Below are 13,853 nucleotides of genomic sequence, written 5' to 3' on the forward strand. Positions count from 1 at the left end.
GTAAAAAAAAAAAAGGTGCGCACACACTGCGTTTCTTCCCCTACAGGTTTTGCTGCAGAATTTCTGCAGCAAAACTAATGAGCATGTCACTTCTTTTCTGCAGGTATCTGCGGCTTTTGTCATAGATAATGGTAAAAATCCACAGGGACTAACCTGTGGCAAACCGTGGCAAAATCGTGGGTGCTATTTTATCGCATTGTTGCCGCGAGTGCGGTATTCTGCCAGAGGGTGCGGCTTTTTCTTAAGAAAAGTCCATTTTCTAGTGCGCACATAGCCTAAAGCGGGCTTTACACGCTGCGACATCGCTAATGCGGAGTCGTTGGGGTCACGGATTTTGTGACGCACATCCGGCCGCATTAGCGATGCCGTTGCGTGTGACACCGATAAGCGATTTTGTATCGTTGCAAAAACGTGCAAAATCGCTCATCGGCGACATGGGGGTCCATTCTTAAAAATCGTTACTGCAGCAGTAACAAAGTTGTTCCTCGTTCCTGCGGCAGCACACATCGCTGCGTGTGACGCCGCAGGAACGATGAAGCTCCCCTTACCTGCCTCCCGGCCGCTATGAGGAAGGAAGGAGGTGGGCGGGATGTTACATCCCGCTCATCTCCGCCCCTCCGCTGCTATTGGGCGGCGGTTCAGTGATGTCGCTGTGATGCCGCACGGACCACCCCCTTAGAAAGGAGGCGGTTCGCCCATCACAGCGACGTCGCCGGACAGGTAAGTATGTGTGACGGCTGTTGGGCAGCGATTTGCCCGTGTCGCGCAACAGATGGGGGCGGGTACCCACACTAGCGATATCGGGACCGATATCGCAGTGTGTAAAGTAGCCTTAAGGGGTACTTTGCACACTACGACATCACAAGCCGATGCTGCGATGCCGTCACATGCACTTACCTGCCCTGCGACATCGCCCTGGCCGGTGAACCGCCTCCTTCCTAAGGGGGCGGGTCGTGCGGCATCACAGCGACGTCACACGGCAGGCGGCCAATAGTAGCGGAGGGGCGAAGATGAACGGGATGTAAGCATCCCTCCCACCTCCTTCTTTCCGCATAGCAGGTGGGACGCAGGTAAGGTGATGTTCCTCGCTCCTACGGCTTCACACACAGCGATGTGTGCTGCCTGCTGGAACGAGGAACAACATTGTACCGTCGCTGCTGCGAAATTATGGAAATGTCCGACCCTACACCGATCATACGATAACGACGCTTTTGCGCTCGTTAATCGTATGTAAAAGGATTCACATACTGCGATGTTGACAGCGACGCCGGATGTGCGTCACTTTCGATTTGACCCCCACCGACATCGCACCTGCGATGTCGTAGTGTGCAAAGTACCCCTAAGGTTCATGTTTTGTCCTTATTATTATTATTATTATTATTATTTATTATTACAGCGCCATTTATTCCATGGCGCTTTACAAGTGAAAGAGGGTATACGGACAACAATCATTAACAGTACAAAACAGACTGGTATAGGAGGAGAGAGGACCCTGGCCGTGAGGGCTCACAGTCTACAGGGAAGGGGTGATGGTACGATAGGTGAGGACAGAGCTGGTTGCGCAGTGGTCTACTGGACTGAGGGCTATTGTAGGTTGTAGGCTTGTTGAAAGAGGTGGGTCTTGAGGTTCCTCTTGAAGCTTTCCACGGTAAGGGAGAGTCTGATATGCTGAGGTAGAGCATTCCAGAGTATGGGGGATGCAGGGGAGAAATCTTGTATGCGATTGTGGCAAGAGGAGATAAGAGAGGAGCAGAGGAGGAGATCTTGTGAGGATCTGAGGTTGCATGCAGGTAGATACCGGGAGACTAGGTCACAGATGTAGAGAGGAGACAGGTTGTGCATGGCTTTGTATGTCATGGTTAGTGTTTTGAACTGGAGTCATTGGGTGATGGGAAGCCAGTGAAGGGATTGGCAGAGTGGTGAGGCTGGGGAGTAGCAAGGGGAGAGGTGGATTAAGTGGGCCGCAGAGTTTAGGATAGATTGGAGGGGTGCAAGAGTGTTGGAAGGGAGGCCATAGAGCAGGAGGTTGCAGTAGTCGAGGCAGGAGATGATGAGGGCATGCACTAATGTTTTTGCTGATTCTTGGTTAAGGAAAGCACGGATCCGGGAGATGTTTTTGAGTTGTAATCGGCATGAGTTGAAGAGGGCTTGGATGTGTGGCTTGAAGGATAGAGCAGAGTCGAAGGTCACTCCAAGGCAACGAGCTTGTGAGACTGGGGAGAGTAAGCAACCATCGAGTTTGATGGAAAGGCTTGTTGGAGGAGATGAGTGAGGAGGAGGAAAGACAATGAGCTCTGTTTTGTCCATGTTAAGTTTTAGGAATCGCGCAGAGAAGAAGGATGAAATAGCAGACAGACATTGTGGAATTTTGGTTAGTAGAGAGGTAATGTCAGGTCCAGAGAGGTAGATCTGTGTGTCATCGGCATAGAGATGATACTGGAAGCCGTGGGACTCTATGAGCTGTCCCAGGCCGAAGGTGTAGATGGAGAACAGCAGGGGTCCAAGAACTGAGCCTTGGGGGACACCGACAGATAGGGGGCGAGATGAGGAAGTGGTGTGAGAATGGGAGATGCTGAAAGTTCAGTCGGTTAGGTATGAGGAGATCCAAGATAGGGCCAAGTCTGTGATGCCCAGAGATGAGAGAATCTGTAGTAGGAGGGAATGGTCTACTGTGTCGAAGGCAGAGGACAGGTCCAGGAGGAGGAGGATAGAGTAGTGTCACTTGGCTTTGGCGGTTAGTAGGTCGTTAGTGACTTTAGTTAGGGCAGTTTCAGTGGAATGATGCGGTCGGAAGCCAGATTGTAGCTGGTCAAAGAGGGAGCAGGAGGAGAGGTATGAGGACAGTTCAAGATGGACATGCTGTTCTAGTAGTTTTGAGGCATAGGGGAGAAGGGATATGGGGTGATAGTTTGACACAGAGGATGGGTCAAGGGAGGGCTTTTTGAGGATGGGTGTAATAGAGGCATGTTTAAAGCATGAAGGGAATACACCAGTTGTTAGTGATAGGTTGAAGAGATGGGTTAGGGCTGGGATGAGGACTGCGGTGATGTTGGGGATGAGGTGCGATGGGAGCGGGTCCAGTGCACAGGTTGTTAGATGTGATCTTGAGAGTAGAGTGGAAAGATTGTTTTCTGTCATGGTGGAGAAGCTGGATTTGGAGGGAGAAGGCTGAGTAGCTATGATGAGGGGCTGTGGTGATTGTGGGCCAAAGCTTGCTCTGATGGTGTCAATCTACTGCTTGAAGAAAGAGGCAAAGTCTTCAGCTGAGATGAGAGGAGAGAAAGGTGGTGCTGGAGGACGGAGGAGTGAATTAAAAGTGTTGAATAGCTGTTTAGGGTTGTGAGAGAGAGAGGATATGAGGGATGAGAAGTAAGTTTGTTTTGCAGCAGTGAGTGTGGACTTGAAAGTGGTCAGGGACTCTTTATATGCAATGAAGTGCTCAGTGGAATGAGACCTCTTCCATCTGCACTCAGCAATTCTGGAAGCCCATCTCAGTTCTTTAGTCTGCCTCGTGTGCCAGGGTTGCCTGTTGATTGTGCGGGTTTTGGTGTGTGTGAGGGGGGCGGCTGATTCGAGAGCTGCAGAGATTGTAGTGTTGTATAAAGTTGCAGCAGCATCTGCATCGTGTAGAAATGCAATGTCTGTGAGAGGGAGAAGGGACTGAGAAAGGGCGTGTAAATCAAGGTGTTTTATATTTCTGCGAGGGTGTGAAAGTTTGTGGAGGGGGGGTTGCGTAGTTGGAGAAGAGAGGGAAGAGAATGTGAGTAGGTTGTGGTCAGACAGGGGGAGAGGTGAGTTAGAGAGGTTAGATAGGGAACAGAGGCGAGTGAAGATGAGGTCCAGCGTGTGGCTATCTTTGTGAGTAGCTGCAGAAGACCATTGGGTGAGGCCGAAGGAGGAAGCGAGTGTTAGAAGTTTGGAGACAGATGAGTGGGAAGGGTCAATTGGGATATTGAAATCACCCATGATGATGGTGGGGATGTCGGTGGAAAGGAAGTGTAGTAGCCAGGTGGAGAAATTATCAAAAAAGGCAGTGGCTGGCCCTGGAGGGTGGTAAATGACAGCCAGTTGAAGGTTGGAGGGGGCATACAGTTAGGTCCAGAAATATTTGGACAGTGACACAATTTTCGCGAGTTGGGCTCTGCATGCCACCACATTGGATTTGAAATGAAATCTCTACAACAGAATTCAAGTGCAGATTGTAACGTTTAATTTGAAGGTTTGAACAAAATTATCTGATAGAAATTGTAGGAATTGTACACATTTCTTTACAAACACTGCACTTTTTAGGAGGTCAAAAGTAATTGGACAAATAAACCAAACCCAAACAAAATATTTTTATTTTCAATATTTTGTTGCGAATGCTTTGGAGGCAATCACTGCCTTAAGTCTGGAACCCATGGACATCACCAAACGCTGGGTTTCCTCCTTCTTAATGCTTTGCCAGGCCTTTACAGCCGCAGCCTTCAGGTCTTGCTTGTTTGTGGGTCTTTCCGTCTTAAGTCTGGATTTCAGCAAGTGAAATGCATGCTCAATTGGGTTAAGATCTGGTGATTGACTTGGCCATTGCAGAATGTTCCACTTTTTTGCACTCATGAACTCCTAGGTAGCTTTGGCTGTATGCTTGGGGTCATTGTCCATCTGTACTATGAAGCGCCGTCCGATCAACTTTGCGGCATTTGGCTGAATCTGGGCTGAAAGTATATCCCGGTACACTTCAGAATTCATCCGGCTACTCTTGTCTGCTGTTATGTCATCAATAAACACAAGTGACCCAGTGCCATTGAAAGCCATGCATGCCCATGCCATCACGTTGCCTCCACCATGTTTTACAGAGGATGTGGTGTGCCTTGGATCATGTGCCGTTCCCTTTCTTCTCCAAACTTTTTTCTTCCCATCATTCTGGTACAGGTTGATCTTTGTCTCATCTGTCCATAGAATACTTTTCCAGAACTGAGCTGGCTTCATGAGGTGTTTTTCAGCAAATTTAACTCTGGCCTGTCTATTTTTGGAATTGATGAATGGTTTGCATCTAGATGTGAACCCTTTGTATTTACTTTCATGGAGTCTTCTCTTTACTGTTGACTTAGAGACAGATACACCTACTTCACTGAGAGTGTTCTGGACTTCAGTTGATGTTGTGAACGGGTTCTTCTTCACCAAAGAAAGTATGCGGCGATCATCCACCACTGTTGTCATCCGTGGACGCCCAGGCCTTTTTGAGTTCCCAAGCTCACCAGTCAATTCCTTTTTTCTCAGAATGTACCCGACTGTTGATTTTGCTACTCCAAGCATGTCTGCTATCTCTCTGATGGATTTTTTTCTTTTTTTTCAGCCTCAGGATGTTCTGCTTCACCTCAATTGAGAGTTCCTTAGACCGCATGTTGTCTGGTCACAGCAACAGCTTCCAAATGCAAAACCACACACCTGTAATCAACCCCAGACCTTTTAACTACTTCATTGATTACAGGTTAACGAGGGAGACGCCTTCAGAGTTAATTGCAGCCCTTAGAGTCCCTTGTCCAATTACTTTTGGTCCCTTGAAAATGAGGAGGCTATGCATTACAGAGCTATGATTCCTAAACCCTTTCTCCAATTTGGATGTGAAAACTCTCATATTGCAGCTGGGAGTGTGCACTTTCAGCCCATATTATATATATATAAAATTGTATTTCTGAACATGTTTTTGTAAACAGCTAAAATAACAAAACTTGTGTCACTGTCCAAATATTTCTGGACCTAACTGTAGATGCGTACGGAGTGCACCTCAAAAGATGGGAGAGTAACAGAGGGTGGTAGTGGAATTGGTGTAAAGGAGCATTGGTCGGACAGGAGCAATCCAACTCCTCCACCATGCTTGTTGCTGGGACGGGGGGTGTGAGAGAGTTGGAGACCACCATAAGAAAGTGCAGCAGGAGAGGCAGTGTCAGAGGGGGTGAGCCAGGTTTCTGTGATGGCAAGGAAGGAGAGTTTATTAGTGATGTAAAGATCATGAATGTAGGATAGTTTGTTGTAAACAGAGCGAGCGTTCCATAGAGCTCCTTTTAGTGGGACTGGGGGAGCGGGGGCTGGTTGAATGTGTATGAGGTTTGAGAGGGTGCGGAAATTTGTGTTAGGTTGTGGATGTGGGTTTTTTAGTGACAATAGGGATGTGGTGAGGAGGACCAGGATTTGGAGAGATATCCCCAGCAGTGAGGAGAAGCAGTGAGAGTGTTAGTAGGTGGGAGCAGGAGAGGCCATGAGGTGGCCGTGAGTGTCTGGAGACACTGGGTGTAATATTGAGGAAAATGTCTGAGGGGAAGGTGAGATGGGTGGGGAGGATGGAGGGAGAGATGAAAAGTTCATTACTGGGTGTAGAGATCAGAGGGGGCGGTAGAAAGTGTAGTATTATAGAGGTAAAAGTTAAGAGACACACGAACATTGTTTACATTGACTATGTGGTCAAATACCTTCCGGTCACTTCCGGCCCAATTCTGGCCTAATTCAATGCATCATACTTATATGGTGCAAACTTGTCATGGTGCAGACAAAGTCTAGTGCAGACTTTGAGCTGTCCCAGTATATACACATACAAGTGCATTCAGCTGTGAAGGGGTGGGGTGCAACAAGAACCCCTTGATCACTCAATCAAAGAAGCCAGATGCAGCATCACATAGGCAAAATAAACAAAGGTCATAAAAGGAAGGTGGGGGAACATGGGGGGAGGGAGGTCACAGATGCTGGAGCATGCCAGGGAGATATTGAAGCAAAGAGGGAACAGGTCAGATATTTTGAAAAACTAGGATGAATGAATTGACATACCATGTATTAAAACACACAGCAGACAGAAGGGGATAGCAAATCAGTTCATGGAAAAGTAGGATGAATGAATTGACATACCTGTGGGAAGATAGACATGATGATTAGATGATGGCAGAGAAGTGATGGTAGAATACTATGTGCATCATAATAATATCTCTGGCCTAATTCAATGCATCATACTTATATGGTGCATACTTGTCATGGTGCAGACAAAGTCTTCTAGCATTGTTCCAGAATTGAGGGACAAAAACCACTCAGGGTTTGAGGTGAAAGGCTAGTACTGAGTACCCTGAAGGAAGATCTCAGGCAGTACTTTCAAAATGCCCAGAACAGTGCGCCAAGAGATTACCTATAAGCAATCTCTATGTACCGCTCTCTTTGTGTGTAGATCTGCTTTAAGAAATACAGTTAGGTCCAGAAATATTTGGACAGTGACACAAGTTTTGTTATTTTAGCTGTTTACAAAAACATGTTCAGAAATACAATTATATATATAATATGGGCTGAAAGTGCACACTCCCAGCTGCAATATGAGAGTTTTCACATCCAAATTGGAGAAAGGGTTTAGGAATCATAGCTCTGTAATGCATAGCCTCCTCTTTTTCAAGGGACCAAAAGTAATTGGACAAGGGACTCTAAGGGCTGCAATTAACTCTGAAGGCGTCTCCCTCGTTAACCTGTAATCAATGAAGTAGTTAAAAGGTCTGGGGTTGATTACAGGTGTGTGGTTTTGCATTTGGAAGCTGTTGCTGTGACCAGACAACATGCGGTCTAAAGAACTCTCAATTGAGGTGAAGCAGAACATCCTGAGGCTGAAAAAAAAGAAAAAATCCATCAGAGAGATAGCAGACATGCTTGGAGTAGCAAAATAAACAGTCGGGTACATTCTGAGAAAAAAGGAATTGACTGGTGAGCTTGGGAACTCAAAAAGGCCTGGGCGTCCACGGATGACAACAGTGGTGGATGATCGCCGCATACTTTCTTTGGTGAAGAAGAACCCGTTCACAACATCAACTGAAGTCCAGAACACTCTCAGTGAAGTAGGTGTATCTGTCTCTAAGTCAACAGTAAAGAGAAGACTGCATGAAAGTATATACAAAGGGTTCACATCTAGATGCAAACCATTCATCAATTCCAAAAATAGACAGGCCAAAGTTAAATTTGCTGAAAAACACCTCATGAAGCCAGCTCAGTTCTGGAAAAGTATTCTATGGACAGATGAGACAAAGATCAACCTGTACCAGAATGATGGGAAGAAAAAAGTTTGGAGAAGAAAGGGAACGGCACATGATCCAAGGCACACCGCTTCCTCTGTAAAACATGGTGGAGGCAACGTGATGGCATGGGCATGCATGGCTTTCAATGGCACTGGGTCACTTGTGTTTATTGATGACATAACAGCAGACAAGAGTAGCCGGATGAATTCTGAAGTGTACTGGGATATACTTTCAGCCCAGATTCAGCCAAATGCCGCAAAGTTGATCGGACGGCGCTTCATAGTACAGATGGACAATGACCCCAAGCATACAGCCAAAGCTACCCAGGAGTTCATGAGTGCAAAAAAGTGGAACATTCTGCAATGGCCAAGTCAATCACCAGATCGTAACCCAATTGAGCATGCATTTCACTTGCTGAAATCCAGACTTAAGACGGAAAGACCCACAAACAAGCAAGACCTGAAGGCTGCGGCTGTAAAGGCCTGGCAAAGCATTAAGAAGGAGGAAACCCAGCGTTTGGTGATGTCCATGGGTTCCAGACTTAAGGCAGTGATTGCCTCCAAAGGATTCGCAACAAAATATTGAAAATAAAAATATTTTGTTTGGGTTTGGTTTATTTGTCCAATTACTTTTGACCTCCTAAAAAGTGGAGTGTTTGTAAAGAAATGTGTACAATTTCTACAATTTCTATCAGATATTTTTGTTCAAACCTTCAAATTAAACGTTACAATCTGCACTTGAATTCTGTTGTAGAGATTTCATTTCAAATCCAATGTGGTGGCATGCAGAGCCCAACTCGCGAAAATTGTGTCACTGTCCAAATATTTCTGGACCTAACTGTACATGATTCAGTTTTGTTGGGACATCTGGATTTTTCTGCCATGTCGAGGTCACTTCATAGATCTTTTTGTGGCAAACTGCTTGTATGGATACTGAAGTTTATGTCCGTAATTGCAGAGTTTCTGCCAGGACAAAGACCTCTCTTCAGGACCCAGTAGAATTTCTCTAACCAAAAAGGGTTCCTTTGTAACCTAGGACTCACTTGACTAGTGACCAGACCAAAAAAGTACCGTAGATGCCGACTGCAGACATTAGAAGGCTTCTGAATCTTTAGGGAGAGGGCGTTTGTGTTGTTGTCCTCAAGAAATCTATGTTTTCAAGTGGTATTTAGAAGACATGTCTTCAAATTTGTAGGTCCTTACAGTATTATTGAAGTTTTGAATCCTGTGATGGTTAAACTTCAGCTCCCTTTAGACTGGAAGATTAAAAACTCCTTTCATTTTTTCATTTTAAAAATTTTTTAAAGGTCACCTGGTCCTAGAGACATAATTAAGGTGGATTTAGAAGAGGATCAAGAATATGGGGTAGAGCTAGTACTGAATTTTAGGTTCCAATTACAGTATTTCTTCAAATGGAAGGGTTGTGGTCCTTATGATAACTCCGGGAGTTAATTTGGGGAGTCTTAATGCAAATAGCCTGATGAGCGTATTCCATCTGCAATATCAGATGGTGGGCGCTGCTGAAGGTCCAGTAGGCCCACTTAGAAGGGAGGTGTACTGTCATGCCTCGGTTTCAGGACTTGATCCAGTGGCCTCTTGCTCCGTGGTACGTTTCCTTAACTGCTGAGCCGCCGTCTGGTCTGTTTCTGTCAAAATTCTGATGATTCTTTTACTTTTGCTTCTTCCTTTCCTTAGTTTATGGTTAGCCAGGTGTTCTCATTTGCTTATTTTGTCTCTGCCTTATCACATATTGGGTGGGGCTATTTATTCACTGCTTTCACCAGCCTTCTTTGCTGGCTATATTTCTATGAGGAGTAAGTGAAATAGTTGAACACTTATTTGACATTACTTAGCTGCAGACTACAAACTGCTGCTTTGTCAGCATGTCGAAACAGAAATTTGTAGTAGAATTGTAACGTCTATAGTATAAAGCATAGAGATGGGTGCATTATATGAGGGATGTCAAGAATTACAAAAAAGAGAAACAGTGACACATCTGTTAATAAGATATGTTAGGCATTGAGGCTAAACTGCAATTCCAGATGTATCCCATGGACCAAAGTAGCGCTGTTGGTTGAAAATTAAGCAGCTCTTGAGTTGTCAAATTCTAGCCCTATATTTACCTAAAATGTGTTATACAATTATACACAGAGGTGTCAGTAAAGTGGCAACAAATGTATCAATATAGCGCTGCGTCCCTGTATCCCTTGCTCTCCTCCCTGCAAGGAAATGCACTCACTCTCTCTGCGGCGCTCCACATGGATGCCTCCTGCTTCCCCCTCCTGGGGCCTGTGCACACTGCACACGTCCTCTGGGAGTGATCCTAGGGCATACGTGCACTGCTGCCTTCCTCTTAAAGGGCCAGTGCGTCACTCCCAGGAAATGACTCTCAATGAAGTCACTCTCCCACTAGGCGAGGTGCCTGATCAATGCCCTAGTTTAGTTTTAGTTAATGTTTATGTGCCCTGGCCAGTTAGTTGTCATGTCTAGTGTCTTGTCCTGTCCTGCCTGCATCTTGTCCCAGCCCATCCTGCCTGTTGGCACTTGGCTCCAGTCCTGTCTTGCCTGTACCTGGTCCCAGTCCACCCTGTCCTGTTTGCAGCTGGTTCCAATCTGTCCTGTCCTGCCTGTACCTGGTTCCAGCCCGTCCTGCCTATTGGCACCTGCTCCAGTCCTGTCCTGCCTGTACTTGGTCCCAGCTCATTCTGGCCTGTTTTTTACCTGATTCCTGTCCTGTTGGTACCTGCTGTCTGTTCGTCCTGTTAGCTCTACTGACTTTGTCTGCCTGTCCTGGCCATGCCATCTGCCTCAGCCACTCCGGTGGGCCCAGCCTGGCTAGTGACTCTGCCTGTCCGTCCTGCCTGTGCTGTCTGCTTCAGCTACCCTGGTGGTCCCAGTCTACACTAGAGACTCAGCCTGTATACAACTGTGTCCGCCCCTGTCTTGGGGGTCAGCTGCCACAGCCCCAGTCTATGCCCAGGGAGTAGCACGTGGAGTCCGCCTTGCAGTGAGCTCTTACCACTTTAGGGTAAACCCGGGGTGCCCCTGTGGTCCAGTGTGTCTACTTCAGCTCGTCGCTTTACCATCTCTGGTGGTGAGCGTTACAGTCAATTTATTTTTATTATTTTTATTATTTGTTTTATCTTGTAACATCCCTTTCTTTATCATAGGAGGACAGCACTATGTTTCAGTATGTACGCTATACAGTATGTACTTTTTATTATTGTGCTGATGATTGTCTTCCTTTCTAATTTTCCTGAGAAAACCCAGCAACAATGTATATTTAGGGGACTACTAGCTAGTGGAATTCATCATACACCTGAATATACCTCCCCTCCCTCATCCACCTTCACAATGATGGGGTCAGCTGCTCAGCAACTTTTTCCGACATTAAATTAATTGAGCTTTGGTGTCAAGGGGTTATGTGGAGGTTCATTATGACAAAGCATCTCGGCCTGTATAAATCCTACTCTGGGGTCACTTCTGAACTGTGTCTGCATTTTATAATTCTCGTAAAGTGAAAATCAGCCAAATCCAGTGATTAAAAAAATAGGAAAAGAAAATCACTGTATAGAAGCCGGGATTCAGTAATTAACTTCACTTAGACGCTCAATGCTTCACGCTAGTCCCCGGGCATTGCTGTTATTGGCTACGTGCTGAGAGAATGGCTAACATGAATACAGCAAGGAGTTACGGATTAAGGAAGGTTTACAACATATAGGTAAAGTTCAGTCTGACTAAGATAGGTCTTTTTTTATCTATAGCCATGTAAGATAGGTTTTGTTCTCAAGGAATATGGAACTGGTTTGAGACCCCCAAGCAGCTAATCAAATTTCTCAATGCAGAACCATAGTGCTGAATTCTATATGTTCTTCATTAGGACGCTAAGCAGTATTGAAAGCTGAGCTTAGATGAGTCGAGGTGATGACAGTAGACGGTCTGTGTCATCCTCTGACCGGTCTTACGCAAAGGTGATGATATGACGAGCAAGGAATAATAACTTCAATGTCAAGTCCACTAATTCCTACAATATCCCATCTTCACTTGGGTATCTGTGTAATACATTCCTGGATTATCCCTGCCTATTATGCACATCCTCCACAGTCAATTGGTTCTCACATGCAAGCAATGTGTCTGCATTTATTGCATGGTGTTGGGTCATCCTTGTATCTTATTCTCAGGGGCTAAGAAAAGAAAGGCTTTGAAAGAGGGATGAAATTGGAAATATGTATCAGGAAAAGGAAAGAGCTGATGAATAGAGGGATGTGAGATTGCAAGCCCATGAGACCCTCCAGTGTTCACAGAGATAAGGAGTCACATCTTATAGCTTTGGAGGTGCAGGTCAATAGAGATTGTTTTAATTGTCCAGGAGATAAGAGAGGGGTCATGAGCCATGAGACATAGAGGAAGGGTAGCAGGCCTTTTACACATAGCGAAAGATAATGGCTGACTTATTCCAGGCTGTTATGCAGTAGGACAGATTCTTATAGACTCTCTTTACTGACATTATTAGTAACTAGAAGGTGGCCCGATTCTACGCATCGGGTATTCTAGAATTTACGTATTGTGTAGTTCATGTATGATTTTTGTTATATATATATATATATATATATATATATATATATATATAGATGTTGTTGTGTGTACTTACCAAGTGTTTGTGTAGGGCGCTGTACATGTTCTGGGTGTTGTCTGGGTGTGGCGGGGGGTGAGAGCGGTGTTTGTGTGTTGCGTGTGTTGCGTTGTTTGTGGAGCGCTGTGTGTCTGTAGCGTTGTGTGTGTGTGTGTTGCGCGGTTTGTGTGTGTGTGTGGTGTGTTTTGGGGGGAGGTATGTTTTGTGCAATGTGTGTTGTGCGGTATGTGCGTATATTTGTGTGTGCCGCGGTGTTTGTGTGTTGGGTGTTGTGTGTGTGCAGCGTTGTCTGTGTGTGTGGGTGTCTGTGTAGGGCAGTTGTTTGTGGTTCCCAGTGTGTGTGTGTGGTGTGTTGTGCAGTGCGCGCGCGTGTGTGTGTGTGTGTTGGGGGGAGGTGTGCACTTCCCATCGTGCTCCATCCCCCATGCAGCGTACTCCCCATCGTGCTCCATCCCCCATGCAGCGCACTCCCCATCGTGCTCCATCCCCTATGCTGGGCACCCCCCATCGTGCTCCATCTCCCATGCTGCGCACTCCCAAACGTGCTCCATCCGCCATGCTGCGCACTCCCAAATGTGCTCCATCCACCATGCTGCGCACTCCCAAACGTGCTCCATCCGCCATGCTGCGCACTCCCAAACGTGCTCCATCCGCCATGCTGCGCACTCCCAAACGTGCTCCATCCGCCATGCTCCGCACTCCCCATCGTGCTGCATCCCCCATGCTGCGCACTCCCAAACATGCTCCATCCGCCATGCTGCGAACTCCCAAACGTGCTCCATCCGCCATGCTGCGCACTCCCAAACGTGCTCCATCCGCCATGCTGCGCACTCCCAAACGTGCTCCATCCGCCATGCTGCGCACTCCCAAACGTGCTCCATCCGCTATGCTGCGCACTCCCAAACGTGCTCCATCCGCCATGCTGCGCACTCCCAAACGTGATCCATCCGCCATGCTGCGCACTCCCAAACGTGCTGCATCCCCCATGCTGTGCACCCCCATCGTGCTCCATCCCCCACGCTGCACCAGCATCAGCCTCTCTACTCGCAGCATAAGCCTCTCTACTCGCAGCATCAGCCTCTCTGCCCGCAGCATCAGCCTCTCTCCTCCCAGCATCAGCCTCTCTACCCGCAGCATCAGCCTCTCTCCTCCCAGCATCAGCCTCTCTGTCCCCAGCATCAGCCTCTCTGTCCCCAGCATCAG

Source organism: Anomaloglossus baeobatrachus, chromosome 5, assembly GCF_048569485.1.
Source record: "Anomaloglossus baeobatrachus isolate aAnoBae1 chromosome 5, aAnoBae1.hap1, whole genome shotgun sequence".
NCBI classification, from domain to species: Eukaryota; Metazoa; Chordata; class Amphibia; order Anura; family Aromobatidae; genus Anomaloglossus; species Anomaloglossus baeobatrachus.